The following is a 26,173-nucleotide window of genomic DNA, read 5'->3' as shown; positions in this document are numbered from 1 at the left end:
GGGAGGCTGGTTCTCTTTATGGCGGTGTAAATGTGATATAATGCATGCATTCTGGCTGTATTTTTATAGTAATTAAATGGAAGATGTAATTAGTTCTCTTCTATTTCGAATAACAGATTAAGTCATAAAATGTAGAATGCCTGGCTAGGTTATTTCTTCTCAAATTTAAATTTTCAAAAGGAGAGAGTGATTCATCCTAAAGTGAAGAGAAAACTCTGGATCTTTCATGAAGTACCCCCAAGCCCTGCTGTGTTTGTTGAAGTGTGATCACAGGCCAACTCTGGTTAGGAGCTTTGAGAAATGAGAAATTCTACATAGGGCATGGGGGACATTCTCAGGAAGCCCCTGTGACTTTCTGTTGCTCTTCTCTAAGTGGAAAATGTTCCTGTGTCTCCTACCCAGGCAGTTTAGTAGTCCATACTGCAAGGAAGTGTAGACTGACCTTATCTATGTCGTTTCTCGTACTTACTGTGTGTGTTATGCGTTTTTGGCAAAAGGTGTGACTCTACATTTTGGGAGTGGTGATGGGAGTTTTCTGGGGATGAAGTCTGGAACATTCCTGGGATTCTCAACACAAGCCCAAGAGTTTTCATCACTTCTCCCACCTTGTCATGCCTGTGGGAGGCAGAACTCTCCTACACCGTGGGGAACGAGCTTGGAGGCAGAGATGCTCAAGGTGGAGGGTGGGTGCTGAGGAGAGGGAGTCTCCCCCACAGAATGTCCGGGACCCCAGTGCTGTTTGAAGAAGCCCTGCACCTCCTCCTGACAGGCCTGAGCTCTGCTGGAAACCCTTCATTAGTCAGACTGACATGAGAGGCTGAGGCCCAGACCTGGGGTTCAAAGTTAATGAGGAACGTAGAAGACTTGAAGTTTAAGAATTCCAGTTACATGAATGACTCTGTGTTGCATGGCGGTGGGGATGGCAGGAGTTTCCTTAGCGTTTGAAGAACCTCTCCCGTCCTTGGCTATCCCCTTTGCGGGTGCAGTTTTCTCTGTGGGAAGCACCCTTTTCTCTCTGGCAGCTGCCTGCCCGTCTTTCAGGAGCTCGCTTTAGCATTGTTTCTTCTGTGTGGAAATGATGGCTCGCTTCTCTGTGCTCTACAGAATTCAACAAATACTTGTTGAATGAATATATAATGCCATACTAGGATCTACATGGTTTTGTTATAATAAATGATCATTGTAAAACAAAAATTCAAACAGTATTGAAGTGTATAGACCATTAAGTTTTGAGTATTTCTCCATTCATTCAAGAAATATTTGTTGCACACTTACTTGGTGCCAGTTGGGATACAGGAAGGACAACATGAACAGAGTTTCAGCCTTCACAGCCCTGACACGCAAGTAGAGTGAGGCCGACTGTGACCAAACAGCAAGTAATAGTGCCAGATAATAACTGAAGAAATATAAAGCCAAGCAGGAGAGTTGTGTGTGATGGTGGGTGGGGTGGGCGAGTAGGGGACATCTGAGGAAAGGCCTTCATGTGGCTGGGGAGCCAGCCATCGAAGACACCTGGGGGACAGTGGGTTCAGGTGGAGGGGGCAGCAGGTGCAAAGACTCTGAGGTGAAAATGAGCTTGGAGTGTTTGAGAAAGGACAGTTTTAGGAGAGGAGATCAGACAGGAAGCCAGGAGCCAAATCATGCAAAGCTTGATTGACCATGAAAAGGACTTTGAATTTCATTCTGAGATGTGAAATCATTGAGCAGAAAAGTGACATGATCAGATTTATATTTGTAAGAGTCACTATCAGAGCATTTTCATCACCTTTTATTCAAACAGCATTTACCAAACACCAATAAGCACTAGGCCCTGCCCCAGATACCAGGGAGTGGCAGATAAAAGACACAGTACATGCCTTCAAGAAACTTGCAGTTTGTTATAGAAACCTCTGGGCAAATAGACACCTACAGCACCCTGGGTTAATGTCATGATGGTCAGCATGGTGGAGGGCTGCAGACCAGGACAAAGGGACCCCAGACCAGGGTATGGGAGGCAGTCCTCCACATGAGAATGTTATTGATGATGTCCCTAATCTGTGCTATAAAAGCAGGAGTGTACGTTGCTATGGAGATATGCAGCACGGAGACCTACCTCAGTCTGGGGGAGTCAAGAGAAGGATCTTTGAGGAAAGGATTTCTAGATTTTTTGGCTGAGTTCTGGAGAATGAGCAGAGGCTGGCCAGGCAAGGGCCCGGCATGTGTGCAGGAGCAGGGCAGGGAGTTCCGAAACTGGGAATAAGGGTGGGAACATGAAAAGAGATGAAACTGGGTTGGTCGGCAGGGCCTGAGCAAGCAGGCCTTTAGGCCACGGTCAGGGCTTGCTCCTCACTCTGAGAGCCGTAGACACCATCAAAGCATTCTAAACAGAGGAGGGACATGATTCCATTTGCATTTTAGAAAGATCACTCTGGCTGCAGAGTGCAGAGTATTCTGAGAAAAAAGCAAAGACAGGGGAGGAGAACAGTAAGGATTCATGTCAAGGCCTAGCTGAAAGTGGACATTGTGGGCACGGGCGGAGTGGTGGATTGAATGACATGGAGGATGTAGAGCCACAGGACTGGACAATCGACTGGAGGTGGAGACAAGAAGGGAGGATGAACCATTGACAGCTGCCATGGCACTGCTTTTGAAATGGTGGAAATGGGATTGTTTCTTGGGATAAATAATATAATATGGAAGAAGAAATGTGATGGGAGTGAAAGATAATGAACTCATTTGTGGGCAGTGTGGGACTTCCAGCAGGCAGCTGCCTATTGGGGTATGAAGTTCCGTGGAGAGGTGTGATGCAGGGACACAGTCAGGAGCACTGGTGCATAGATGATTAAGGTCATTGGAGCTAATGGGCTTGCTGGAGACTGCTGGCATTTAAGGACTGCCTAAGGCCTCTCACCAGCCGTGTATGTAAATCTCAGGTCCATCACAATTTTGCTGGGGCAGCGCTGGCTGTGGCATGTGGAGGCTAGGGTCCATACATGTACCAAGGCTTCTGGGCCAGGGCGGGCACCTTGCTGACAGGAGGGTCCTTGGAAAGGTGGCATCCCAGATAACAAATGAGCTCAGACTCTACCTGACAGCACTTGCAATCACCTTCACATTTTAGATGTTTGGAGGCTTTTGGAGGTGAATAATCTGTCTTGTTTTCTGCTTCTTACTTCAGGATTAGAATGAGTATTTTAGAACATTTTCTCCTGTTGGCTTTATGCCCTTGCTTATATGAGGAGCAACAAAGAAAGACGCGCCTTTTCTTCTCATATATTGCGCTGACTCTTTTTCACTAAATTCACATTAGAAATATTTCACACACCTCGAAAGGATTACTGTACTATCGTTTAAAATGGGCTTTTCCCATTTGGGTCATTTCTACTTTTTGGCTATTGTGAATAATGCTGCTATGAGCACTGATCTACAAGTATCTGCTTGAGTCCCTGCTGTCAACTCTTCTGGGTACATGCTGGAATTACTGGATCATATGGTAATTCTATGTTGAATTTTTCTGAGAAACAGCCATACAGTCTTCCAAGTGGCTGCATCATTTTACATTCCTGCCAGCAATGCAGGAAGGGTGCCAATTTCTCCACAGCCTTGCCAACACTTGCTATTTTCTGATTTTTAGATAATAGCCATCCTAATGGGTAGGAAGTGATGTCTTCTACTTCTTTACTCCCCAAAATTCTGGCCCCTTCTGAGCATATATTGAGTAGTTATTTACTAGATTTATTTAAACATTGACAGATTGACAGCGTGAGTTTCACCTTTGTCAGTTAAGGCATACAGAGGTCATTTTGTGACCTCCCACCTCAAAAGTAAAAGCAATGTCCAGCCCACCTTATTGAAATACACATTTATAACCTGGGAAAATGAGGCAAAAATGGGCCTTTTATAATTCAGAGATGTTGCAGTTGAAAATGAAGACATACTCTTTGTTTTTAAATATTGCTCTGTGATCACTACATTAATATTCATAAAGCTCTTGAAAGGAGATTGTCATTTGGTATTAAAGCCATTACAGTTGTCACTGGGTTTCAAAGCGTTGCTGCGGAGATTAAATTGCCCCTGCTCTTCCAGGGCTCTTCAGATTAACTGCATTCGGGTATGAGTTCCATCAGTCATCTGTAAGCCTGTGATCCTGAAACTGAGATGTGCTTATTAGAAATACAGAAGTCAGGAGCGAATGCTTTGCAAGGTGCTTCTCGAATTTGGAGTTTGAGGAGTTGCATTTTATGTGCACCTTATGGAGGTAATCATGGTGGTCATTGGGAATAGATCACCACCACCAGAAAAAGTGGTCTCATGCTGTCAAATGAGGGCCACCAAGCACAATTTACTGAGACTTGACCTTGAGGAGAGATTGTTTGTTTTCAAAGTGGGTAGCTTGTATTTCTTGACACTTTATCCCAGAGACTTTTACACTGACAAAAGTCAGTGGGTGTTATGGAAATAATCAGTCTTGGCAAAGCTAAAGACTTCCTGTTCTCTCACACATCTTGGAAACATCTGTCTGTCTGAGTGTCAGGAACCATAAAGTGCAAAACAGTTGAGCCAGAAGGATTGGTTTCTTCAGAGTTATTTGAATCTTGATGGATAGACAAGTCTCTAGCAAATTAAAAAATAATAATTAAATAATTAAAACCAAGTAAGCAGTACATTGAGAATAATATGAGCTAATATACTCTCTACCAATACAAGACAGGTGAAGTAGAGATGTTAATATATGGGTTGTGTGGCCACTGTGATGTGGTAGCCATGCAACCCATGTTTTAACCCATATAGCATCTTTTATACTTTTGAATTCAAAGGAAGGTTTATATTTCAGAGACTGGAAAGTAAACCTTAAATTGGATCTTGATGAAAGTTGCGCTCATACTGGGACAGCTTTTTATTTGTAGTCATTTCAGAAGAGAAGTTTTGAAGATATCTCTGTTGTAAAAGTAGAGGAGAAATTTAGTAGGAAACTCTTTTTAATTTCGAAGTCCATTTTGCCTGGATGGGGAAAGCAAGTTATTTTTAAAGTGACAAGTTGGTTCGGGATATACTTTTTCTTAAGTTTATTAATAATAGTATAGCCAAAAAAGTGAAAATATATAATTCAGATTTTAAGTACTTTGCCAAATTTAGGTCACTTTACATTTATGGGATAAGACAGACTTGAGACTTGTGTGTGGAAGGGATTGAATTTACCCCAGCCAATGGGCTGCAGAAGCCCAGAGCAAAGCTTAGCTGAAGGCTTTTAAGCATCTTGAGGTGACTAGATTCTCTTCAAGATTTAGAAAAACAGTCATTTCCAAAGAAGCAAGCTAAATTTTGCAAACCATAGCTTTGGAATCGATAGTGATAGTGAATGTTGAAATAATTATTTTCTGTAGTTTTCAAGCCTGCCAATACTGTTTTGTCAAATTGTTTTTAACTTCCTTATTTTAAAATCAATATTTTTAAAAGAGCATTAGATTGTATTTTTAAACCCAGAATTAAAATTTTCTATTTGGGCAGATCTAGTTTCTTCTCTTTGCAGTAGGCTAAACCATACATAATATATTGTTGGTTTCTTCTCCTTTTTTCTAATTTTTAAATTAAGCTTTAAAAGTATTGATTAAAGCAGAAATACAGGCCGGGTACAGGGGCTCACGCCTGTAATCCCAGCACTTTGGGAGGCTGAGGGGAGTGAATCACATGAGGTCAGGAGTTCAACACCAGTCTGGCCAACATGGCGAAACCCTGTCTCTACTAAAAATACAAAAATTAGCTAGGCTTGGTGGCGTGTGCCTATTATCCCAGCTACTGGGGAGGCTGAAGCAAGAGAATCAATCGAACCCAGGAGGCGGAGGTTGCAGTGAGCCAAGATCACGCCATTGCACTCCAGCCTGGGTGATAGAGGGAGACTTCATCTCAAAATAAAAAGCAGGAATACAAATAAAGTCAAGAAAATCTAGGATATGTGAAAGTACTAGTAAGATTTATACTATAAGGTATAATTCTCTTGTGAATTAGATCTGATGTTTGATTTGGCCTTACTGTAGCAAGCTAATCCCTTTTGTATCTTTTGTTATTGTTGTTGATTATAACTGACACATAATAGTCATACATGTTTGTGGGATACTGTGTGATACTTTACACGTATACGTTATATAATGATAAAATCGGGATAATTAAGCTAATTCACTTTGAATGTACATGGAAAATATTATTAGGTGTACTTTGAGAGTACATCAAGTCAGTCTAACTGCTACTTCTTTGGAAAAATAATGAAAAAATGAATTAAAATTTATCAGCTTCTCCCCATCAAAAAAAAAAAAACTGTTAGAGATCAAATAGCAGAAATGAATATGATGATGGTAATTACAGTCACCTTAAAAAAAATCCCCTAGACGGCAGGGCGCAGTGGCTTATGCCTATAATCCCAGCACTTTGGGAAACCGAGATGGGCAGATCACCTGAGGTCAGGAGTTCAAGAGCAGCCTGGCCAACATGGCGAAACCCTGTCTCTACTAAAATATACAAAAATTAGCCAGGCACAGTGCAGCTGTAATCCCAGCTACTTGGGAGGCTGCAGTAGGGAGAATTGCTTGAAGCTGGGAGGTGGAGGTTGCAGTGAGTCGAGATGGCACCACTGCACTCCAGCCTGGGCAACATAGTAAGACTCCGTTACAGGAAAAAAAAAAAAATCTCCTACATAAGGAGTCGGATTGGCAGATCCATCTATATCCCCAAATCAATATGGTCAAGACTCCAATATACTTCTGAACTCTAACAGTTGTTGATTGGTTTGTAATGAACTTTCTTTGGTTATGTAGCATGATTTATTTTGTTCTCCAGTTGAGGTTATTGTTTAACTCAGGCCCCCAGCATCCAAGGTACCTACCTTCCTACATAACAATGGTATCACTTTTAGGATAGTGCTAAAATGTCCCTAAAGCAGTATCACTCAAAGTGTGTTCCTCCACCCAGTCAGTAAACTGTTTGTTCCTGAGCTACAGTGAATTAAAATGCTTGCACTATCATATAAACCAACTACATTGCCAAACACACTATTTAGTTCATCTGTTTATTACAGCAACTTTCTGGATGAAAGAAGCACATGCATTGATTTACGTTCTGGGGCAAGCCTTTATCTCACTATTCACTGGCACTTCTCTCTTGCTTTTAATGTTTTCTTTCTGACTTTCAAGGATTTTCACCAAACCCTGGAAAATTATGAGAACATGGGATTTTTGTAAAGTGGTATTTGTAAAGAGCAACCTTATATATTCCACATGTATAGAATCTCTATTGTCATATTTAGTTATTATTCATTTTGCTTCCTCCTCATGAAACATATTTTTCTGTGTCTATGTGGCACCAACTTGTGCATAAATCTGATCCTTAGGTAGATGAATTAATAACTTGAATAAAGTTGTTGTGCAGTGGTTAACACAGGTTGAACATTCCTAATTTTAAATCTGAAATGCTCCAAAATCCAAAACTTTTTGAGGACTGACATGATGCTCAGAGGTCGTGCACAAAGGAAGTGCTCATTGGAGCATTTCAGATTTTGGATTTTTGGATTAGGGATGCTCAGCTGTTAAGTATAATGTAAATATTCAAAATTTGAAAAAATTTAAGATCCCAAACACTACTGGTCTCAAGCATTTCAGATAAGTGCTTCTCAGCCTGTATGAATTGTTATTGATAAGCGCTTATTGAAGTACTGTGCCAAGTACTTTACATGCATTCCCATATTTCATCTTTACAACAATGTTATGAGATTAGAATTTTGATCATCCCCTCTTTGGAGATGAAGAAACTAAGGTTCAGAGAAGTTAAATAACCTATCCAGCTTCAAAAAGCTAGTCAGTAGTGAAGCAGTGATTCAAATCCTGGTCTCCATAACTTCAGGGCTCTTGCTGTTAGTTAAGAGCCAAGTGTGGTGTGGGCAGGGGCATCTGGTAGATAAAGGAGTGAAACAAATTTAGATTCTGGAAACATGGTTGGCCAAAGTCCATGCAGAGTCTCCTTTAACCTCAAATAGAAAAATTGGTTAAAATGGGCGGGCGCGGTGGCTCAAGCCTGTAATCCCAGCACTTTGGGAGGCCGAGACAGATCACGAGGTCAGCAGATCAAGACCATCGTGGCTAACACGGTGAAACCCCGTCTCTACTAAAAAAAAGTACAAAAAACTAGCCGGGCGAGGTGGCGGGCGCCTGTAGTCCCAGCTACTCGGGAGGCTGAGGCAGGAGAATGGCGTAAACCCGGGAGGCGGAGCCTGGGTGACAGAGCGAAGACTCCGTCTCAAAAAAAAAAAAGAAAAAGAAAAGAAAAATTGGTTAAAATATACTTTTTAAAAAGTCATAATAGAAGTCATAATAGAGATCAAAAGAAAGAAAGAGAAATCACCAGATATGAAAAAAGAAGTGGCAGTCTAAAAGAACCAGAGAAGAAAGCTGAAGGCATGGTCTTGGAAGCTGTTTGATTTGGAGAGTCCCTTGTGTTAATGTCCACGCATGCAGGGGCAGTTGATGTGACTAAACCTGTGCAAGCAGGGAGCTAAAACTTAATCCCCATATATTGCTGACCTTCTCAAGGGTTGCCCCTTTTGCAAGAAGGGGACTTGAGAAACTCCACCCATCAAGCTCTTTCCATGTCCTGGTATACTGGTGTGGAGTCTGAATCTACTCTAGTGATGCAGATGCTTGGGGAGATTGTCTAAATGGAAAGATGTACATTGGATTGATGAAGCACGTTGACTTCTGTCAATTCTTTTAGCATTGCTAAAAACAAACCCACACTGTGATATAACCTATGGAAGTATTAGAACACTAAAGATGAATAGAACATTTTTAATAGAACCAAAAATGGGAAAAATAAATAACCAGAAGAAATGGTCAAATTGCTATCAAAGGAATAGCAGTTCAACTGACAGCATTCTCTGAGCAACAATGAAGAATAAAACACATTGGAATAACATCTTCAAAATCTGAGGAAAAAAAACTATCGACCCAGAATTCTATGCCCTGTTAAAGTGTTATTTTAAGAATGATAATGACATGGAATACACAGTGGTAGAAAAGAAAAAAGTGATAACAACGATAGTCTCACAAACATGTTCAGTGAAACAACCCAGACACAGAGCACCCACCATAGGATTCCATTTATATAAACTTCAAAAAGTAGGCTAAATTGATAGGGATAAATGTCTGAATAGTGGAGTGAGTAATGACAAAGAGGGGGCATGAGAGTGTGATGGGAATGTTATAATCTTGATCTGGATGGTATTTGCATGGGTGCTTACATATGCAAAATTCATTGAGTCAAACCTTTTAAATGCATGCACATTATGCACCTCACTATATGTATTTTAAACCTACCCCCCAGAAAAAATATATATTTTTAAAGACGGAGACTGCAACAAAAATTTTTTAAGTTTGCTTTTTATTAATACTCACTAAAGACTGATCAAGATGTATTTCTGTAAGACTGAGATAGAACTCAGAGGATTGGAGTGGGTTTTAACAATGAACAGTAAGAAAAGAAAGTGGTAAATTAGTGGTTCCATTTAAACAAACATTGACTAATTACGATAATAATGACTTTGAGGAGTGGGGGTTAAAAAGCAAGATGGAATTAAAGTGCTGGATAACAATCATGGAAGGTGGTAGGTGGTAATTGGAGTTAAAGCATTCTAAGATCCTTTTTTATTCTGAAAGGGTAGAAATATTGATTAACTTTGAGTCAGTTGTAAAAATTTAAAGTAATCTTAGCAAACTAATGCAGGAACAGAAAATCAAATGCCGTATGTTGTCACCTATAATTGGGAGCTAAATGATGAGAACTCTTGGACACAAAGAAGGGAACAATAGACACTGGGGCCTGTGAGGGTGGAGGGTGGGAGGAAGGAGAGGAGCAGAAAAAAATAACGACTGGGTACTAGGCATAATATCTGGGTGATGAAATAATCTGTACAACAAGCCCCTGTGACATGAGTTTACCTGTATAACAAACCTGCACATGTACCCCTTTTAACCTAAAATAAAAGTTATATATATAATGTGTGTGTGTGTATATATATATGTGTATGTGTGTATGTGTATAAATATAAGATAATCACAAGAACAGTAGAAATAGAATGTCTAACTTTCATATCAGTTAATTGGAAAACAAGAATAAGAAGTTATTGAACCTAACAGTAATCAGGAGAGAAGAAAAACAGAAGCATAGAAAAGACATAGTAATTAGAAAATAATAGAATAAATAATGGGTGTAATAAAATTAGTAATCGTAAGTATAATTTATTAACAGATATAATGTTTAACATCTGTTAGAAGATGGAGATTCCTCCGTGCTATTTATAAGAGACTTTTGAAGCCAAATAACACAAAGTAAAGAGGTAGAAAAAGATAAATCAGCAAGACAGTTTAAAAAATAAGAGCTGGACTTAGAGAGTGGGGACATCCTGCTTCGGAGCAGGAATCTTCATTGCACCAGTGACTAAAAAGAGAATTAAATATGGGTGATGTTGAGAAAGGCAAGAAGATTTTTATTATGAAGTGTTCCCAGTGCCACACCGTTGAAAAGGGAAGCAAGCACAAGATTGGGCCAAATCTCCATGGTCTCTTCGGGAGGAAGACAGGTCAGGCCCCTGGATGCTCTTACACAGCCGCCAATAAGAACAAAGGCAACACCTGGGGAGAGGATACACTGATGGAGTATTTGGAGAATCCCAAGAAGTACATCCCTGGAACAAAAATGATCTGTGTCGGCATTAAGAAGAAGGAAGAAAGGGCAGACTTGATAGCTTATCTCAAAAAAACTACTAATGACTAATAGTTGGCCACTGCCTTATTTATTACAAAACAAATGTCTCATGACTTTTTTATGTGTACCATACTTTAATAGATCTCATACACCAGAATTCAGATCATGAATGATGACAGAATATTTTGTTGAGCAGTCCTGATTTAAAACTAAAACTGGCTTGTGGTTAAATGAATATGTTCAGTTTTTGAATTTTAATAGTAATTCCAATTCAGTAAATGCTATCACTGTTTACCCCTTCTAAAGATATGATTAGACTTCATTAGTAATGTTCAACTTTTCACAAAGATGGTGAGTGCCATCTTAAAACTTACTGGAGATTGGTTTTATATTTAGATTTCTATAGCTGGTTATGTGAATATATTTAAATACTGGAGAAATTCCTTCACTGTCTCAGAACCAAGAAAGACTCACCTGTGTTTTGTGTTCATTTGCCTCTTAAAGGCAAGGGTTGAAGATAAATAAATGGTAGCAATGTCTAGAGTTTTGGCCTTAACGATGCCAATCTTATTATAATTCCCTGTATTTAAAATGGTTCCTTTTACTTATTGAAAGGCATTTTAGTATTGTTTATGTGTAATATTAAAGATTATTCAACACTTCTCACATCTTATAAATCTATAAGATCACATGCTTTTAAAACAGTAGCAAGTTAAACTTCACTCTTGAATTCTTTATAGTCTAAGTCAAACTAAGTTATAATTTAGGATTGTCTTTAAACAGCCATTCAGAAACATAAAACTGTAGAACTGTGTATTTGTGATTGGGAATGGTGCTTTTTTCAACTTAAAAGGATTAAAGTAGCAGAGATATACACAAATTTTAAAATTATATGTGATTATGAGACTAAAGATAATTAAAAAGAAAACCACAGGAAAAAAAACTGAGAGCTGATAAAAACCACATTACTATCATGCAAAAGAGACTTTAATGCGCAAATAATTTTAAGGAATAATTCATCAGAAAGACATAAAAGTCTTGAGCTTGAACTCTCAAAGTAAGTAAAATTTAATAGAATGACAAGAAGAAATAGACAAATTTATAATAACAATCAGAGATGCTAACATACAAGCCTCAGAAAATGAAATGATCAAAGTTGTGGAAGATTTGAACAGCACTATTAATGAACTTGACCTTTGTGCTATACAAAGATTCCTGCCACAAGTTAGACAATATACATTTCAAGCACAACATACATACATCATTTATAAGAATAGAATCTATACCTTCAGCCAGAAAAGGAGTATCAGTGAAGGGTAAACCAGGCAAAATAGAAGACAACCAGGAGCACTGAGGCTTGTGGCAAACAGGAGAGAATGCACCTTCTTAAGGCAAAGGAAAAATGAAACCATTCTGTAGCTTATGGCTTCTGGTTTGAACATTCAAAGTGACTGCATTATTGGAAACCATCCAAGCCAACTGCCTGCTGCTGCCTTTCCATCTTGTTGCCCACTCTTTAACCTTTTGACCACTCATTGATACCTGTGTTCAAAGAAGGGAAAGGAGTTATCAGTCATCTTGGAGTCATAAACATTTCTGATTGTGGCGACAGGGCAGCAGGAGAGAGGGGGTGAGGAGGAAGAAGAGGCTATTGCCTAAAGTTAGGTTTATGGATTCTGTGATGAATTTTGGGTTATTCGTTGTTCCTCATTGTCAGAAGTTCACCTCTAGGTGAGACTGTGTAAAATCTTTCTTTGAAGATACTGAAAATGGATCAAATAATTTTCTTCCTGGATGAAGATAAGGCTTTATTTATTACTAGAACCCATTTAATAAGCACCTACACTTTGTCACAGCTGAAGGAGCTATGTGACCCTGAGAAGACTTGGACGTAGATTCTCTTTGTGGAGTTGGGTGAGTTCAGACTTTATCAGGAAGATTATAGGCATTTTACTTAAATATCAAATTGTCTCACCTTCTTTGTCCATGGTTTGTGAATAATAGTATTCATTATCATGGTTACAATATTCTAGATATGGTGTATAGCCTCCTAATTTGTTCATCTATAGCATTCTTAACCCCTTATAAATGTTTCATGCCAACCTCTCCTTTCGTTAGATTTTAATGTCTCCTCTTTATCTTTTGCTGACCTAGAAATTCTGGAGGCAGCTCCATTTTTAGGCTGATGAAACGCTGCAATCCCTGAAGCGATCTAGCAGTCTCCCATAGGTAACCTCCTTCAAGCTTGAAATGACTCCATTATTACCATGAGTCCCTGCCCTTGAGAACATTTTAGCTGAATGTTTGCTAATTTCCTTTTCCACACTGCCTCTGCACATTAGGTACCAGTCTGTTTCCTAAAATCTTTCGTAATTTTCCTAAGTTAAGGCTTTGATCACCAAATTATGTATCCCATGGGTGTTTTTGGTTGACACAAAAGAAATAAAACAACCTGTCACAGTTAATTTTACAATATAATTAAAGAGCCAAAGCAACTATTGAGACTGGGCATCATCCCCTATCTCTAAGGAATAAATAATGCACAGGCTCATGTTTTTCTGTAAATGCTAACTATTGGTCCCTTGGCAAAGAATAATAAAGTACAACCGCAGTGGGCCACAAACTGGCCCTGGGCATCAGAATTCTTACTGCAGTGGAAGTTGTCTTTGGCTGCATTTGTGTAAACTCTGACAGGCTGTCCAGCACAAGTGTGACCACAGACTTCCTCCAGTCTAGGTGTGTCAGTGTCTCTCTGGCTTCTTAAACTTGTCCCCAAGACTTCAGTCCTTGGTGTGGACTGAGCAAAGATGTAAATGCTGTGGCTTGTTCATGCGACCAAAGGAAACTTGATTTTGTTTTAGATACAGATATATTTGAACTGATTCGATATTTTCTACTTGACATAAGGTGGGGAGACATGTCAACGTGCTAGTAACAGATTTCTCTTCATTATGTTTATATCATTGCTGTGCTTTACGGGTTCCTATGAAAGGCTTCATTCACAGAATGTGAGTCCCTTGTTGGAGAATTATCTAAATGCTTTTGATATACGAAATACGAAAGTGGTTTGCTTTTCAGTTTTTTTCTTTGTTGTTGCCACCTAACTGCTTCCTCTTTGGGGGTTGATCAGTTTTAGGTTTAGATGAAAACAGACACCTGAGTCATAAACAAATGCTAACCTATAAATGGATAATATTCTCATTATATAACTAGCTTATTATAATTCTTTGAATAACACTAAGGCCACAATGGACAAGGGAGCAGAGGACATGATAGTTTCCTAAAGAGAAAATCAGATGGCTAGTATGCATCTGAAAAACTGTTCCACTCACTAGTAATCACAGATGTAAATGAAAGCAACCATGAAGTATCCTTTCTCATTGCTAAAATTCTACTTTAGTTACTTATTTCTAGACATTTTAATTTTAAAAAGGCATTAAATATTTTGATGAATCTTGTTAAATGGATAAAACCTTTTTTATATATTGCCAAAATGTTTGCTAAATGATTATACCAATTATACTACCAACTATGCCAGTATAGAAGGATAGATGGCTGGCTCTCTGCACCCTTATCTGTATTGAGATGATTCATTCTTTGAATGTTGCCAATGATTAAACAAATTACTGCACCGCTATATGAGATAATACTTGCAGGCATTAAATGTATATTTATGGATATTTTATCTAACACAGAAAATATGCTTATAAAAAGGACAAATGACATTTTAGGTAGCCCCAGCCCCAAAAACTCCCATAGTCAAATAGAATACCAGGGAGGGTGAAGGGTGTGTGGGATCTAGCACCACCAGCCTGGTTATCTATTCCTTCTATTCCCTCTCCACACAGTTTTAAATCTGGGTGAGAATGTTTTAAATCTGGGTGAAATAGCCCAGTGCTATAGCTTGTTTCCTCCCATGCATTGAAAAATGATTGCACAAATGTTATTAAAACTTATTTCTGTGGTTTAATCATCTACTACTGTTTGGAAGAAACCTGGACCGTCTCCAAGCAAAATGACTTTCTGATGTTGCCATGCTCTTGTCTGCCATGCCTCACTTAGTTTTGAATGCCTGCATTGTGGGAATGTCATCTTCTCAGAACACGTGCAGGACATGGGAATCGTCAGTCGTTCTCCGGCTCTCTTAGCTTAGTCTGTCTCCATGCTATCATCTGTTACGTCTGCGATGAATTCTTAAGAAATGGTCTTGTGAACAGAGCTGATCTTTCTGCAGGTGTTCTTACTACTGAATCAAAATAAATAGAAAAAGCTCTCATAGAAAGACTTATCTTTGGAATCTGAGGACATCACCGTGTGTGTGTGTGTGTGTGTGTGTGTGTGTGTGTGTGTGTGTGTGTGTTTACCCTAAAAATATCTGCCATTCTTTGCTATTTTTAAAGTGTGTGCTTATTTGAGAGGCAGTAGCAAAATCTCGCATTCAAAATAATCTTATTTTTAAGGTAGAAAAAAATTAGAACTGATGAAATGTTTTGACTGGTGTAGCACAGAGGCACTGATGAAAGCTGTCCTTATGAGCACACCAGATAAGTCTTTGTTGTATAATATTTAAGCTCCTTGTGTGCCGCTGGAAACTTCTGGAGTTTCTCTGGGTGCTGATCATTTTGGAATGGAGATATTGAGGTTTGCAGTTCTCATCATCAAAAACCACTAATGGATCACAAGTGAGTTAGTTGTACCTATATCTAACTTCTTCAAATATAGAATATATGGTGCCTACTAATTGTATAAAGATGTCTTACTGTAAGGAGAATTGGGTGGGTTTTGGAATGTGACACCCCAGGATCAAGTTCTGGGTCTGTTACTTACAAAGTACATGACCTTAATTTACTTAATGCCCCCAAGTCTGCTTCTTCACCTGAACTGTGGGAAGAACAATACTCACTTGGTAGACTTGTGAGGATTAAAGATAGTATGTTTCCTGTAGAAGAATCAATGTATGCTATTACCATTAATATTTCCATAGCATTTTATTGATATTGTAAACAGTAGGTATTTGAATATGTTGGTTTTTTTCAATGTCTTTACAATTCACCCGAGTTGAACATGATATACTCGGGGCTCAGTTTCTAGTCTGGATGAGTTTCTCCAGGTGACACACACTTTCTGTTGCCTTTGTGCTCAATTGCATGCCCTGGTGAGATGGCTCGGGGGGGTCCCTGTTGTTTTCTAAGACCTGGAAATGGAGCCCTTTCCACCAGAAAAACCAATAAGACCATGTAAGATTCAATCCACACTTGTGTATCTATTAGGACCATGCTGAACCAAATATATTTAATTGGATGCTTAATCATTTTGATTCAGACACTTCATAGAGCGTGAGAAAGGTATATTCTATTTCTGGCAGGAACTTGCGATGTAAAGTGTCTAGAACAGTCTGTAAAAAATATCTGTGGCTCCTAACTTAGAGTTCTCAGATAATTTGCTATGTCCATCTATCCCAGTCTTAAACCCCATGGAAATCTGTCAAAACCAGTGTCCATGCTGGAAATGACCTAAATGTGCATCAGTAAAAGAATGGATGAACAAATTGAAGTATATTCATACCATGCTATACTGCTCAACAGTGAAAAATTCTGAGTTACTGGTAGATACAATGACATGAGTGAATTTTAAATAATTATATTGAGTCAATAAAGCCAGACACAAAAGAGTATATATATTCTAAGATTAGATTTTTATGAAGTTCAAGAACAGAACAGGCACATCTAATCTCTGATGATATAAGTGAGAATAGCAGTTACCTATAGGGGTAAGGGGAAGTATTGCCTGCGAAGGGGCAAAAAGGAATTTTCTAGGGTGATGGAAATGGTCTATATCTTACAAGGATGTGTATACAAGCGCACACACACACATACACACATTCATCAAATTGTACATTTAAGATTTGTGCATTTATGGTATCTAAGTTATACCTCCATTAAAAGAAAAGTGCCAGCTGGGCATGGTGGCTCATGCCAGCACTTTGGGAGGCCGACGCAAGCAGATCAATTGAGCCCAGGAGTTCAACACCAGCTTGGGCAACATGGAGAAACCCTGTCTCTACAAAAAATAATACAAAAATTAGGCTGTATTCCCAGCTACTCAGGACGCTTAGGTGGGAGGATTGCTTCAACCCTGGTGGTTGAGGCTGCAGTGATCCGAGAGTGTGCCACTGCTCTTCAGCCTGGGTGACAGAGTAAGACCCTATCAAAAAAAAAAAAAAAAAAAAAAAAGTCTAAGAAAGGGCACCATTTAGTTTGCAGAGATGAGCAAGGTGAGGGTAGAAGGCAATTAACTCTGAAAAATATCAGTCTTTCTAGGGTTTACATTTTATAAACTCCATTTCTGTAAAAATGAAGCTACCACTCAACTCTGATTTTAAAACCCAATAAAACCTGTCAGGGTAGCTCCCAGTACATGAATGAATTGGATCTCAACTTTTTAAAGTATAGCTTTTGCTCTGAAACAGAATAAGCAGTACAAACAGTACTCACTTTAACAGCAAGTTCTAACCTTGAAATGCTAGATGGCATATCTGTGTTGAATTTAGAAGTGGCATTGATTTTAAATCTCTCTTTGGATGCATTGATATTTCAGTTTGGAAAAAAGAACAAATTGGGTTGTAAATTCATCTTCCCAGCTTGGGTTTGTTAAACTCCTCCATGGGGGTAGTGGCGGGATAAATTACTTAGAGTTGAATGTGAGTGTGTGTTTGAAATCAATCTGAATTGATTTTCGTGCAGGACGTCTTCATTTTATGCATAAATAATGAACCATTAGCTGATTACTCTCCATTTGCTCTGTGGTACATGTTTTCTAAGACTCAAACAGAAAAACACAATGAATCAAGCAAGGTGGAGGACATATCTAGGCTCAGCCTAAATGTTATAATCACCCAACTTGTGAAGATCATTTTGGAGGCAAACACTGGTGCTATCATTTCACTTTTTTCGTTTTTAAAATCCTTCATGATGGCTGAAAAATTTGTAAACAGCCTCTTCCGTTGTCATATTCAAAGCCTTTCAGGATACTTTTTTCTCAGTCTTTCCAGCCATATTCCCCACACTTCTGCAGGAACTGCCACCTCCAAGTTTCTGTCCATAGTGAACTGTGTGATACATCTTTAAAACTCTGAACAGTTTCGGCCGGGCGCGGTGGTAATCCCAGCACTTTGGGAGGCCAAGGCGGGCGGATCACAAGGTCAGGAGATTGAGACCATCCTGGCTAACATGGTGAAACCCCATCTCTACTAAAAAAAAAAAAAAAAAATCAGCCAGGCGTGGTGGCAGGCACCTGTAGTCCCAGCTACTTGGGAGGCTGAGGCAGGAGAATGGCGTAAACCCGGGATGCGGAGCTTGCAGTGAGCTGAGATTGCACCGCTGCACTCCAGCCTGGGCAACAGAGCGAGACTCTGTCTCAAAAAAAAAAAAAAAAAAAAAAAAAAACTCTGAACAGTTTCATTTTGGCCTCTCAGCACAAGTCAGTTCTTCCCCTTCTGTGTGTCTTCCTATCTCTAACCATAGATGCCATGCCTTCTGCAGAGTAGGCATTAAAGTTTTATGGACTTAAGGGAAGTAGAGAAAGAGAAAGCCTGCAACTGTCTGTACAGCGAAGATTAGAAGAAAAAATGAAACGTTGCAGATTTACCATTTCATGGTACACAGGTTTTGCACTAATAGAGATTTCATGGAACCTTTCAACAGCCTTGTTTCTCTTTGCCTTCAAACTTCATAATACAGAGTAATTAGGATTGTCGTTCCAGCAATAAAAAGGGTCACCCAGACTTCTTTTGTAACAAAATAGTTTAACATTGGCAGAAAAAAAATACAGAAAACGAGAGATTGGTCCTAAAATTCCATAAGCTAGTGTTTACAAAGTAAACAGATTATTTTACTTTTTTTCTTTTTCTTTTTTTTTTTTTTTTTTTTTTTTTGAGGTGGAGTCTCGCTCTATTGCCCAGGCTGGAGTACAGTGGCGCCATCTCAGCTCACTGGAACCTCCGCCTCCCAGGTTAAAGTCATTCTCCTTCCCCAGCCTCCCGTGTAGCAGGGACTACAGGCGCATGCCACCGCGCTCAGCTAATTTTTTGTATTTTTAGTAGAGACAGGGTTTCACCATGTTGGACAGGCTGGTCTTGAACTCCTGACCTCGTGTTCCACCCACCTCGGCCTCCCAAAGTGCTGGGATTACAGGTGTGAGCCACTGCGCCCAGCCAGATTATTTTACTTTTTAAAATATTGATGTTAAGTTGTGAAGCCACATATGCTGTTACAAGTGACAATGTGTGACAATGTGTTCATAAAATGAACAAGGTCTTTGCCCTCATGGAACTTACCCTGATGAGTTTACAATAGAAATAATCAAACATATCCTGTGAGCTCTGAGATGGGCTGTAAAGAGAATAAACAAGGGTGAAGATACAGGAGATGGGAGAGTGAGCATGTAGTTATCTGGGGAAAAGCATTCCATACAAAGTGAACAGCAAATTCAGAAGTCCTCAGGAGGGAGCAAAGAGGAGCATCATATGGTCCTTTACCATCTGTTAACAAAGCAGCTATGATCTCTTCCCTGGAAATCTGTCACCAAGGCCATCCAAAAAGTATCCATTAAATTACTTTTCCAGATGTTTTTCTTGTCCCAAAAATATGTTTAATGAACTTTATCTGAAGGCAGGATATGTCAATACTATTTTTTCTCATAGCTAAGGTTTAACACTGCTCCTGATAAGGTTTTAAGATATTCAAACAATATATGTATTTTATATATATTTACCTATATAGTTATACATATATCTATGTTTATACATATCTATGTATACATATTCATAGACTGTACACATATATCCATGAGATGTCCAATAAATTACTTACACATGGTAAAGGATCGTATGATGCTCCTCTTTGCTCCCACCTCAGGACTTTTGAATTTGCTGTTCACTTTGTATGGAATGCTTTTCCCCAGATAACTACATGCTCACTCTCTCATCTCCTGTATCTTCACCCTTGTTTATTCTCTTTACAGCCTTTCTCAGAGCTCACAGGATATGTTTGATTATTTCTATTGTAAACTCATCAGAGTAAGTTCCATGAGGGCAAAGACCTTGTTCATTTTATTCACTTTATATCCCTCGTGCTTATCACAATGACATATAATAGAAGCTCACTAAATATTTACAGAATGAATGGATGAATGAATGACTTAAAGGTGATTTGCTCCAACCCTCTACCATAAATATGATTTCTCTTTGCATCATTCCAAATAAGAACCTACATTAATGAATTAATTGAAGGGCACTTATAAAACAATATGGGAACAAACTGAATACAGAAGAGGTAAAAAAATAAAATAAAGGAATGACTGAATTGATTTGAGAAAGAGGATGAGGAAAATTCCAGAGAGCATTTAAAAGGAAAGGAGGAAGAAGAACTCAATCTGACTTATGTTTATACCATGGAAAGAAACTGCATAATTTTCCATCAAGTTTATTATTTTTATCCCCGAATCCCTGATAAGTTAATACCTGCACAGCACTTTACAGTTAGAAGTACAGTTTATAACAAAACAGCTAAATAAATGAAAACAAGCTACATGAGGACTGATGAGAATATATCGTGAACCAAAGATTATAAGGTCCAATACAGAAAACACTGTACATATCTCATCTAATTTAGACCTCATAACAATCATAGAAGTTAAGTGGAACTGGTATTATTCCCATTTTTCAGATGTAGAAACTGAGTCTCAGATAAGTTAAATGATGTGCCTTAAGTTTGCACATCTTATGTATACAAGACTCCAGATTCGATGCCATATCTTCAAGATCTAAAGCCTGTAATAAATGATTGGAAAACTCAGTTCCAATTTTTTAGCAATCCTGGAAAATAAGTTAGAAAAACATGAATAGAAAATTATATCTCCTCTGTCCTAATGTAAGCCTTCTTTCCGTGTTTCTATCCACCTCAAAGCATTCCTTTTTTTGAAAAAGTTGCGATTTGTTTTAAAAGTCCACTACTTTTATTTTTTCTTCTTCCTCAGACACGCTATAACTATTTATTGAATTGATATGAATTGAGTTGTTAGGATGTTAAAGGTTCTTCACTGTGCAGTTACCCTCTTTCACCACGAGAGGTCACTTACAGGCCAGTGAGGCCGAGGGGTTTTGGGAAGTTGCAGACAAACTTTGAGAGTTAAAATTCATGGACCGTATCATGATTCTGATAGAGTGTGAAGTTGGTGACTCATAGGATCAGAGTGGCAAAAAGTTAAATATGTGGGTTTTGAGACAACTTTGGGTGGAAGTGGGGCAGAGGGCAAGAAGACAAAAAGTGCAGAGGCCTCGGCTGGTTGTGGATCCTCTCTATGACATTCTTAAACCGTGTTCTAAGCACCTTTAGTGTCCCAGGCATGGTCTTAGTGTTTGGAGAATGACAGTAAGGCTACAGTCCCTCCTCCCCTAAACCCACATGTAGCAGGGTGACTGACAGTCCACTCTTTACATCCACTAATGTGCCCTGTCCTTTGCTTTGGAGATGAGATTGCAAAGTGAGAGCCTGCAATGGCCTTCCCCTGGATTTCTTTGGCGTTGGCGCTTGCACTGTTCTGTAACTACTATATATTGCTTTTTCTTCTACCTAGATTGCTTCACTCATTTGCATCACCTGTGTAGCCCCATAGACATTTGAGTCTGTCCCTGTGGCTCCCCTGCATGCCCATCATGAAGACAAGCCCTACCCAGCCTTTGCTCTTCCTTTGGTTCCCACCACCCCGGGCGTTTCAGGGCTTCAGCTGTCTTGCTGCCTCAGCAGCTGCTTCTGTAACAAAGTAGATGTCAGCCACTTCAACTCCAGATGAGATCCGAAGTCAAATGACCTTGTTTGCCTCAAAGAGAAGAACAAAGGGGCTTTGTGGGGAGGAGGGGAGCACTGCAACCAGTTAATTAGCAGAGCGTTCAATCTAGAGCATCTCCAACATGGCCAGTGTTGAGGGCACGTGTGACCAAACGGCATTGGTGCAGGCAGCCTCCAACAGCATACAACCTTGTTCTTTCTCCTCCAGGGTTTCAGTCCTTCCTCATCTTTTCCTTTTTCTTTCTTACTTCCTGAGCACCCTATTGCCTTTTACCCTTTAATGGCCTCTAGTCCATTAATTTGTCAGAAACTGTTTCTGCGCAGGTAAGGAGACATTTCATTTATCAGCTGGCTTAAAACTATGAAGAATATTTCAGAAGAGCTTGCAGCCTCTGCCAACCCACTTATATAAGTTTCCTATTGTTGCTGTAACAAATTACCACAAAAGTAGTGACATAAAACAAAAAAAAAGTATTATCTTAAGGTTCTATAGATGGGAAACTGACACAGGTCCCATGGAGCTAAAAGCAAAGTGTCGGCAGGGCTCTGTTCCTTTCTGGAGGCTCTAAGGGATGATCCATTATCTTACTCATTCAGGTTGGCAAAATGTAGGTCCCTGAGGTTGTAGGACTGAAGTTTCCATTTCCATGCTGCTATCAGCTAAGGCTCATTCCCAGCTGCTTGCATTGCTTGGTTTATGCTCCTTTCTCCCATCTTCCAGGTCAGCAGCAGGAGAAGGGATTGTGCCAAGTCCTCCTCATGCTTTGAATCTTTCCTCTTTATTTGGTCCCATCTCTCTGACCCTACTGGAAAAGATTCTCCATTTTTAAGGACTCATGATTAGGTTGGGCCACCCAGATGATCCAGGATAATCTCCCCCTTTTAAGATTCATCCTCTTAATTAGGTCTACAAAATCCCTTTATAGTGTAAGGTAACATCTGTACAAGTTCTGAGATCCAGGGTGTGGACATCTTTGGAGGCCATTTTCCACTGACCATACCACTGAACCCAGCTCTTGGGTTGATAGGAACTCCAGGTGGTGGTTGTGTTGGAAACCAGACCTTGAGTGATCTGCTGAGTAAAGCGCTTTACTGAGATGGGAAAGCTTGGATCTTCTTCCAGCCTTGAAGTCATGGCACTGGCCAAGGCAATGGGGCTTTGGTTCTTTTAGGGTATCACCAGTATGTCTAGCATTAAACTATCTTAAAAATGGAAAATTAATACAATTGCCTCAAATTCTGGTAATCAGCATTTTCAGTGGCTTCTAGTAATCAGCATTTTTAGTGGCTAGTGTAAGAGACACCTATTCAATATCCATTCTTCCTTTCTTCATTACTCAGAGAAGCCAGCTTTTATTTGGGGTAGCAAGGTGTCCAGCCAAACAACAACCCTGGTTCTAAGTTTTCCTTGTGGCTAGGGGTGGTCAGTGTGACACATTTCTGGTTGAGGAGATATAAATGGAAGTCACTAGATGGAGATTCTAGGAAAGCTCTCTAAAAGAAGCTGACTCTGCTGAAAAGGACCCTTCTTTACCTGTGCCCTGTCCCTGTTGCCTACCTGGAATACAGACACATGGCAGGCACTCAGGCTGCCATCTTGGAAATGTGAAAGTCAGACTCTAAGGATGGCTGACTGGAGAGCTGGAAAGAGCTGAGTTGTTTCCTAACAATATTGAAAAACTCCAATACCATCCTTGGACTGTCACCTTCTGGATTTCTTTAGTATGAGAGAACAATATGGAGAGCGTGGGAGAAGAGGGGTTGCCCTGTTCTTAAGCAGCTGAATTTAATTCCTCACTGGTCTCCGTGCTCTGACAATTGATTCTCATTCTAAAGACTTACAAGATTCATAAGTGTCTTCTAGCAATAGGAAATAACCTGTGAAAAAGGAACTTTCTTAATACTAAATTTAGCCCTAATAATTTCAAAACAAACAAGTAGTTTTAAATGTGTGTGTAACACTTTTAAACTGCCATAGCTTTTTCACATATATGATCTCATTTTATCATCGCAGTAACTCTATAAAGTAGGTGGGTCAGAAGGGTGCATATCAGCATTGCCTTCATTGACACTTCAGGAAACTGAGGCACAAAGAGCTTCAGCAGCCTCTTGAAGATTCTAAGTCATTGTTTATATCTTTTGACTCTAAACCATTTGCTCTCTTCTGCTCCTTACTTTAAGATTTATTCCCTAATGTTATATAAGAAACACTAGTTTATGATGTGAACAAAAGTTTTTTTTTTTTTATTTTGCCCACCATGTGTATTTAACATGGAAAAATGATAAAATTAATCTTCTCACAGTATCTCTCCCCCAAGAAATGGGCAACTTACTTAAGCTAGTTCTAGTTAAGGAGGAGTTGGTCAAACTTATAGAAAGACCTCTCAGAAATGAGGATAGCCAGACCCTGGGAATGGATCTGTGACCCTGGCAGCCATTAGGGGGCAGCACCCTCTTGGTTCTCTTACTCCCTTCAGTTTTCTTGGTCTTCTCTAATTAATCTTGGCAGCTCAGGCAGAGTCCCTGGGTGGGAACAGTTCCTACAGAAATGGAACTGTGGGCAGGAAAAGCAACCCTCAACATATCTCTGGCAGTTATTTCCCCAGCACTGAAGTAGACTGACCTCCGCATCAGAATAACTCGCTCTACTACTGTTGTGAATGCTCTGATCAGAAGGATTTCAGATTTCCACAGTTTCATGGGTTAGCCTGAAAGACAAAATGCTGATTTTTATGCTGATGAAATAAAATGTAGGCCAAAAAATACAAATGATACCCCTCAAATACAAATGACACCCCCATTTTCAGATTGCATTCTCTATCTGAAGGATTAAAGAATTCTCAGTCTGAATTCCTAATTTTTAAAGTAAATTTATCTTGTATAATTTCAAAGTTTGTGATACTTTAGAAAATTTATAAACTTACAAAAAATAAAGAAGTGTTTTCTCTCTAGCTAAAGCAGAAGTAGCTCTTCAAATACCCCCTCTTTCTTTGAAGAAGTGACTTCCACCTGTATCTTCCATGATGTTTACAAGCCTATATACTAAAGGTCATTCATTTGTAAGTTAATTGGCTAAAATATCTTGTTTTCAAATACTCTTTCTTTTTGCATTCAAAGTCATTTCACATCTGAGCGGAAATAAGAAGATTCAGGACGTTATAAAATCATCATCATGAATGCATGATGACTTTATAGTAGAGAAGACTTCCTACATATGTGCATTTTAAAAGTCACCCTGACGGTTACAAATTGTAGCAAAATAGGCTCAGACTCTGACATCAATGTGTTTAGAATCCAGAGGGAGAGACAGACTAAACATATGATAGATAATAAGAACAAAAAGATGCAATGCTTTATGACTATCTGCAAGCATCTTCTGTGAGTTAGCAGATGTCTCCCCGCCCTATGTGATCCTGTGTTCTTGTTTATATTGGATAGAATTTTCAGTTTCAAGTCATAGAGACTAACTCAAGCTAGCTTAAAGAGAAAAGAAAATGGGGACAAGATATAGTTAAAGAATTTGGAAGTGTCTTACGGGTTCCAAGAGCCAGAGGTGCTGCCTGACCATACAAGAGATTGGAAAGCCAGCAAGAATCTAGGCAAGTCTTGTTTTTTGTGTGTTTTGATTTTGGTTTTGGCTTTTTGTCCCAATCTCCCTCGTCTGTCCTTTCTTTCTCCATTTTAATTTCTCTGTGCTGGGTAGCACATCATCCATCAAGCCCATTTTGTTTAGTCTGGCTAAGTCACAACTCCTAAGGTAGTTTTGTTCCTGCATTCATGAAAAGAGCCCAGATGAGAATTGAAATCTCTTAGTCCCATTTCTAAATTTCTGTAGAAAGAACTATGACCTATTCTGGGTGAGGGGTCCACCCCTTGTCAATTGGCTAAGACCAGGGGGAAGAAACAGGGCCTAGGATCATGTGGATAGTGGAGAAACAATTCTAGAGAAGGTAGAACTGTGATAAGCTGAACAGAACCCCCAAGAGTGTCTTCTAGCCTCGTTGAAGAACCGTACATTGGATTTTAACCTGTGGTCCAAGGCCTTCCCCGGGTGGAGAATTGTGGGTGCAGGGGGGTGGGTGGAGACTCATATTTACTGAGGGGGTCTTTCCTTGAAACCGTCTACCTAGATAACAGGCATTCTCTATAGACTGAAAATAAATAGTATATTCTGAGCATATGTGTTGTAGAAGCTCTTAAATCCTTTCAATATGTTACCAAATTATATGTTTTAGTCATCATGTGTCTTCAATATCAATAGTAAGGCTATTCTTTTGTGGGAATCCCTGTTATGCAAAATAAGGACCCTGTGTATAAGGTAAAAGGTGTGGACTAAAAGTCTGTATGAGTAGCAGTGAGTATTGGATGGGATGTTCAACAGAAAGCTCTGCACATGAATTTTATTTTCTTAGTCCCCTTATTTTCTTATGTTGTCATGAACTTGTCTAAAGACACCTTACTGCATGGGAGTATGTTATATGCATATATAATAAATTGGTAGAAAGCCATTCTGAAGGATAGATAATATTTAAATTGACTTTGTATTACTTTCAGCTGTATTCAGTAACAGAAACTCAGCTAACAAAGGGCTGACAGGAGAA

The 26,173-nt window shown here is 39.3% G+C and overlaps 1 protein-coding gene and 1 pseudogene across 7 annotated transcripts in view; both read left to right on the top strand.

Moving 5' to 3' along the window:
• APBA1 (amyloid beta precursor protein binding family A member 1) overlaps positions 1 to 26,173 on the top strand; it is a 226,085-nt gene that overhangs the window by 101,693 nt on the left and 98,219 nt on the right. The window lies entirely within an intron of this gene.
• Positions 10,457 to 11,792, top strand: LOC102123704 (cytochrome c pseudogene; annotated as a pseudogene).

This window comes from Macaca fascicularis, chromosome 15 (assembly GCF_037993035.2).
Source record: "Macaca fascicularis isolate 582-1 chromosome 15, T2T-MFA8v1.1".
Classification (NCBI taxonomy): domain Eukaryota; kingdom Metazoa; phylum Chordata; class Mammalia; order Primates; family Cercopithecidae; genus Macaca; species Macaca fascicularis.
The sequence above is the reverse complement of the archived record's forward strand: the minus strand, read 5'-3'. Positions and strand labels throughout refer to the sequence as shown.